Here is a 7383-nt window from a genome sequence, read left to right as displayed (position 1 = left end):
ATGCTTCTCCCATAGAAGTCGGGAGTAGGTGCAGTAAAGTCACCCAGCACCTTCCTTGCATTGTTGGCATTATTGTTGTTTTCGGCTGCCATGAGTTCTTCTTCCTTGAAGAATTCGTTCAGGTGCTCTAAAGAGAGTTGTGCTTTGGCTTCTCTTAGCTTTCTCTTCAAGGTCCTTTCAGGTTCAGGATCAGCCTCAACAAGAATGCCTTTGTCTTTGCTCCTGCTCATAAGAAAGAGAAGAGAACAAGAAAATGTGGAATCCTCTATGTCACAGTATAGAGATTCCTTTAGGTGTTAGAGGAAAAGAGGAGTAGAAGACAGAAGTAGAAAATTCGAACTTATCAAAGGAGATGGAGTTCGAATTTTGCATTAAGGGATAGTGTTAGTCCATAAATAGAAGGATGTGAGAAGGAGGGAAGTAATTTTCGAAAATTAAGTGAGAAATTTTGAAAAATATTTTGAAACACATTACTTAATTTTCGAAAATGAAAAGGGAAAAGAAATCAATTGATTTTTGAAAAAGATTTTGAAATTAGAAATCAAAAAGATTTGATTGAAAACTATTTTGAAAAAGATGTGGTTAAGAAGATATGATTAGTTTTTTTTTTTTTAAAAAGATGTGATTGAGAAGATATGATTTGAAAAACATTTTAAAAAGATTTGATTTGAAAATTAAAAACTTGACTAACAAGAAAAGATATGATTCAAACATTAAACCTTTCTCAACAGAAAAGGTAACATACTTGAAATGTTGAATCAAATCATTAATTGATAGTAAGTATCTTAAAAAATGGAAAGAAATTGATTTTTGAAAAAGATTTGATTGAAAAATTGATTTGAAAAAGATTTGATTTTGAAAAGATTTTGAAAACTTAGAAAAAATTTGATTTGAAAACAAAATCTTCCCCTCTAGCCATCCTGGCGTTAAACGCCCAGAATGGTATCCATTCTGGCGTTTAACGCCCAAAATGCTACCCTTTTGGGTGTTAAACGCCCAACCAGGTACCCTGGCTGGCGTTTAAACGCCAGTCTGTCCTTCTTCACTGGGCGTTTTGAACGCCCAGCTTTTTCTGTGCAATTCCTCTGCTGTATGTTCTGAATCCTCAATTCTCTGTATTATTGACTTGAAAAGACACAAATTAAAAATATTTTTGGATTTTTAATAATAAGGACAAACCAAAATGCAACAAGAATCAAATAACAATGCATGCAAGACACCAAACTTAGCAGTTTGTATACTACTGACACTAACAAAATGAAAATGCATATGAGACACACAAAACAATCAAGTTAATTGAATTCAAAGATCAGAGCAAGTAAATCATCAAGAACATCTTGAAGATCACTAAGATACATGAATGAATACATGCAATTGACACCAAACTTATGATGAGACACTATACTCAAACAAGAAATATTTTTGGATTTTATGATTTTTTTAATTTTTTTGTGTTTTTCGAAAATCAAGTGGAAAAAGGTATCAAAATTCTTAATGAGAATTCCAGGAATCAGGGCAATGTTAGTCTAAGACTCCGGTCCAGGAATTAGACATGGCTTCACAGCCAGCCAAGCTTTCAAAGAAAGCTTCGGTCCAAAACACTAGACATGGCCAGAGGCCAGCCAAGCCTTAGCAAATCACTGCTCCAAAAGCAAGATTGATAAGAATCAACAAGCTCTTGTGGTGATAAGTTGAAACCTCGGTCCAATGAGATTAGACATGGCTTCTCAGCCAGCCAGATTTCAACAAATCATCATGAAACTCTAGAATTCATCTTCAAGAATTTCGAAAAAAAAATAAATACCTAATCTAAGCAACAAGATGAACCGTCAGTTGTCCAAACTTGAACAATCCCTGGCAATAACGCCAAAAACTTGGTGTTGTTGCCGGATCTTGGCACTGATGTTACCAAAAGCTTGCTCAAAACTTGAACAATCCCCGGCAACGGCGCCAAAAACTTGGTGCGCGAAATTGTGAACAATACTTTTTCACAACTCTCATAATCCCCGGTCATGACCTCCAAAAACTTGGTAGCTCAATACCATGGCATTACACAACTTCGCACAACTAACCAGCAAGTGCACTGGGTCGTCCAAGTAATAAATCTTACGCGAGTAAGGGTCGATCCCACGGAGATTGTTAGTATTGAAGCAAGCTATGGTCATCTTGTAAATCTTAGTCAGGCAAACTCAAATGTATATGGGTGATGAACGAAAATAACACAAAGGTAAAGATAGAGATACTTATGTAATTCATTGGTAGGAACTTCAGATAAGCGCATGAAGATGCCTTCCCTTCCGTCTCTCTGCTTTCCTACTATCTTCATCCAATCCTTCTTACTCTCTTCCATGGCAAGCTTAAGCAAGGGTTTCACCGTTGTCAGTGGCTACCTCCCATCCTCTCAGTGAAAGCGATTGCATATGCTCTGTCACAGCATAGCGGAATTCATCTGTCGGTTCTCAATCAGGCCGGAATAGAATCCAGTGATTCTTTTGCGTCTGTCACTAACGCCCCGCCCTCAGGAGTTTGAAGCACGTCACAGTCATTCAGTCATTGAATCCTACTCAGAATACCACAGACAAGGTTAGACCTTCCGGATTCTCTTGAATGCTGCCATCAGTTCTCGCCTATACCACGAAGACTCTGATCTCACGGAATGGTTGGCTCGTTTGTCAGACGAGCACTCGGTTGTCAGGCGATCAACCATGCATCATGCAATCAGGAATCCAAGAGATATTCACTAGAGCCTTGGTTGTTTGTAGAACAAAAGTGGTTGTCAGTCACCTTGTTCATGGGTGAGAATGATGATGAGTGTCACGGATCATCACATTCATCAAGTTGAAGAACAAGTGATATCTTAGAACAAGAACAAGCGGAATTGAATGGAAGAACAATAGTAATTGCATTAATACTCGAGGTACAGCAGAGCTCCACACCTTAATCTATGGTGTGTAGAAACTCCACCGTTGAAAATACATAAGCATGAGGTCTAGGCATGGCCGAATGGCCAGCCTCCCAAAGTGATCAAAAGATCTAAAGAAAAAGATTCCAAAGATCAAAAGATTTTTAATACAATAGTCAAAGGTCCTACTTATAGAAAACTAGTAGCCTAAGGTGTACAGAAATGAGTAAATGACATAAAAATCCTCTTCCGGGCCCACTTGGTGTGTGCTTGGGCTGAGCAATGAAGCATTTTTCGTGCAGAGACCCTTCTTGGAGTTAAACGCCAGCTTTAGTGCCAGTTTGGGCGTTTAACTCCCATTTGGGTGCCAGTTCCAGCGTTTAACGCTGGGATTTCTAAGGGTGACTTTGAACGCCGGTTTGGGCCATCAAATCTTGGGCAAAGTATGGACTATCATATATTGCTGGAAAGCCCAGGATGTCTACTTTCCAACGCCGTTGAGAGCGCGCCAATTGGGCTTCTGTAGCTCCAGAAAATCCACTTCGAGTGCAGGGAGGTCAGAATCCAACAGCATCTGCAGTCCTTTTTGGTCTCTGAATCAGATTCTTGCTCAGGTCCCTCAATTTCAGCCAGAAAATACCTGAAATCACAGAAAAACACACAAACTCATAGTAAAGTCCAGAAAAGTGAATTTTAACTAAAAACTAATAAAAATATACTAAAAACTAACTAGATCATACTAAAAACAATGCCAAAAAGTATACAAATTATCCGCTCATCAGCCACCATTTCTCAAGATCATTCGAAGCTAGATTCCAACACAATTGCAGAAGCAATAAAGCCATTGGTAGAAGTTGACCCATCTATAAATGTAAAATCAGTTATTGTGGAAGTACAGTCAAAGTTTAACAACATCATAAGTTATCGCAAAGTATGGTTGGCAAAATAGAAGGTAGTGGAGTCAATATTCGGAGGTTGGGAAGCTTTGTACGAAGCCTTGCCAATATGGTTTGAGGTCATGTGTCACAAGGAGCCATCCGCAGTCGTTGATTTTGAAACAAAGCCTGCGTATCAGGGAGATGACTTGGTTCCTAATATTCATGTACTGCACTGAGTCTTCTGGAGTTATTACCCTTGTATTAGAGCATTCAGACATTGCAAGCCAATAGTGCAGGTAGACGGAACTCATTTGTATGGAAAATACAAGGGTTGTTTGTTGGTTACAGTTTCACAAGATGGCAACAACAACATCGTGCCTATTGCACTTGCGATAGTTGAGGGAGAGACTTCTGAGGCTTGTCACTTTTTTCTTAGTAACTTGCGACAGCATGTTGTGACACGTGATGGTGTGGGCCTTATCTTTGATCGGCACAATTCCATTAGGGCAGCTATCGCTCGTAGTAACGGAGCTTGGTCTCCTCCCAGAGCATTCTACATGTTTTGCATCAAACATATAGAGTCCAACTTTTTTAGGAAGTTCAAGGCTCCGTATCTGCAGAAGCTTATCGTCAACATCGGTACGATAGTTACAATTACAATTACTCTTGAACCTAATTATTATGATGAACGTTACTTATAGTGGGTCTTTTTTTTAATGACAGGATACTCGTGAACAGTTCGTGAGTACGAGACGAGTTATCAGCGTTTACGCAAGCGGGGTGAGGCTTATACCAACTGGTTGGATCGGATTCCACGTGAGCAGTATGCTTTAGCATTTGATGGGGGATATCGATGGGGTCATATGACCACCAATCTAGTGGAGTGCATAAACTCGGTAATGAAAGGGGCTCGCAATCTTCCAGTCACTGCACTTGTTAAGGTAACATTTATAAGCTTAATGAGTTGTTTCTGAGGCTCGAAGTAATTCAGGACATATGTTCTCTGAGCTTGTAAGCTCCAAATTGCATGCCAATTAGTGGGCAGCGGGTAACATCCAAGTTAGTTGCTTTGACCAACAGAATGAGGTATTTGAAGTATGTGAGTGTCCCTATGGTCTAGAGTATACAGTGGACCTCCGTCGACAACGGTGTGACTGTGGTGAATTTCAGGTTGACCGACTTCCATGTCGACATGTGTTTGCTTGTTGTGCAAACCAGCGGCTGGATTGGCAACTATATGTACATGATATCTACAAAATAGACCAACTTCAACGAGTTTATAGGGCGAGGTTTAGGCCACTTGGGAATCCCACAACATGGCCTGTTTATCATGGACCTCGATTCGTAGGTAATCTGTTCCTCAGACGGGTATCTAAAGGCCGGCCAAAGATGACCTATTTCTTGAATGAGATGGACACTTGGATGTTGCGTGGTCCTAGGCGATGTAAGCAATGCGGGGCTGAGGGCCACAGCCGTAGTAGATGTTGTCAATGTGGTGCTGTAAGTGCAGGTGCGATTAACCAATAGAGCTCCAGCCAAATTTCTCACTCTAGTTATTGTATGACTTTCAATATTTTATATGTTGTATGACTTTCATGTGTGATGTTATTGTATGACTTTGGGGTTTTCATATACTAAAAATTTAATGAGAGTGCTGATGAAAAGTAAAGTAGCATAGTTGATGACATAAATAAATCCACTGATGAGCGGATAATTTATATGCTTTTTGGCATTATTTTTAGAAAGTTTTTAGTAGGATCTAGCTACTTTTTAGTATATTTTTATTAGTTTTTAAGCAAAATTCATATTTCTGGACTTTACTATGAGTTTGTGTCTTTTTCTGTGATTTCAGGTATTTTCTGGCTGAAATTGAGGGACCTGAGCAAAAATCTGATTCAGAGGCTGAAAAAGGACTGCTGATGCTGTTAGATTCTGACCTCTCTGCACTCGAAATGAAATTTTTGGAGCTACAGAAATCCAAATGGCATGCTCTTAATTACGTTGGAAAGTAGACATCTAGGGCTTTCCAGAAATATATAATAGTCCATACTTTGATTGAGTTTTGATGACGCAAATTGGCATTTAAATGCCAATTCTCTGCCCTATTCTGGCGTTAAACGCCAGAAACAGGTTACAAGCTAGAGTTAAATGCCCAAACCAGGCTACAAACTGGCGTTTAACTCCAAGAGAAGTCTCTACACATGAAAGCTTCAATGCTCAGCCCAAGCACATGCCAAGTGGGCCCGGAAGTGGATTTCTGCATTATTTACTTATTTTTGTAAACCCTAGTAACTAGTCTAGTATAAATAGGACCTTTTACTATTGTATTATACATGATGGGATCTTTGATTAGTTTTATGCTATCTTAGACTTTTATGGGGGCTGGCCATTTGGCCATGCCTGGGCCTTCATCACTTATGTATTTTTAACGGTGAAATTTCTACATACCATAGATTAAGGTGTGGAGCTCTGCTGTTCCTCAGAAATTAATGCTATTACTATTGTTCCTCTATTCAATTCAAGCTTATTCTTGTTCTAAAATATTCATTCATACTTCAACCTGATGGATATGATGATCCGTGACACTCATCATCATCCTCACTCATGAACGCGTGCCTGATAACCACTTCCGTTCTACCTTCGATTGAATATGTATCTCTTAGATTCCTGGTCCATGCGTTTGATTGCCTCTCCTGACAACAGAGCCTTCAATTCCTTGAGATCAGAGTCTTAGTGGTATAAGCTAGAACCAATTGGCAGCATTCTTGAGATCCGAAAATTTTAAACCTTGTCTGTGGTATTCCGCGTAAGATCTGGGATGGGATGACTGTGACGAGCTTCAAACTCATGACTGTTGGGCGTAGTGACAGACCCAAAAGGATCATTGGATCTTATTCCGACATAAGTGAGAACCGACAGATGATTAGCCCTACGTAACCCGTAGATGGACCATTTTCACTGAGAGGATGGACGGTAGCCATTGACAACGGTGATCCCCCTACATACAGCTTGCCATGGAAAGGAGTATGAATGATTGAATAAAGACAGTAGGAAAGCGAAGATCCAGAAGGAATAACGCATCTCCATACGCTTATCTGAAATTCTCACCAATGAATTACAGAAGTATCTCTATCTTTATTTCATGTTTATTTATCTTTTAATTATCAAAATTCCATAACCATTTAAATCCGCCTAACTGAGATTTACAAGATGACCATAGCTTGCTTCAAGCCTGGGATCGACCCTTACTCACGTAAGGTTTATTAATTGGACGACCCAGTGCACTTGCTGGTTAATTGTGCGAAGTTGTGAAAAAGAGTTGAGATTACAATTGTGCGTACCAAGTTGTTGGCGCCATTGAGATCACAATTTCGTGCACCAAGTTTTTGGCGCTGTTGCCGGGGATTGTTCGAGTTTGGACAACTGACGGTTCATCTTGTTGCTCAGATTAGGTAATTTTCTTCTTGTTTTAACCATTATTTTATTTTCAAAAAGTTTTCAAAAATCTTTCAAAATTTTTCTTCTTTTTCGTTTTTCTAAAAATAATTTTCGAAAAATCCAAAAAAATTAATAAAATCATAAAAAAACAAAAATATTTTGTGT

This window comes from Arachis hypogaea, chromosome 10 (assembly GCF_003086295.3).
Source record: "Arachis hypogaea cultivar Tifrunner chromosome 10, arahy.Tifrunner.gnm2.J5K5, whole genome shotgun sequence".
Taxonomy (NCBI): domain Eukaryota; kingdom Viridiplantae; phylum Streptophyta; class Magnoliopsida; order Fabales; family Fabaceae; genus Arachis; species Arachis hypogaea.
The sequence above is the reverse complement of the archived record's forward strand: the minus strand, read 5'-3'. Positions refer to the sequence as shown.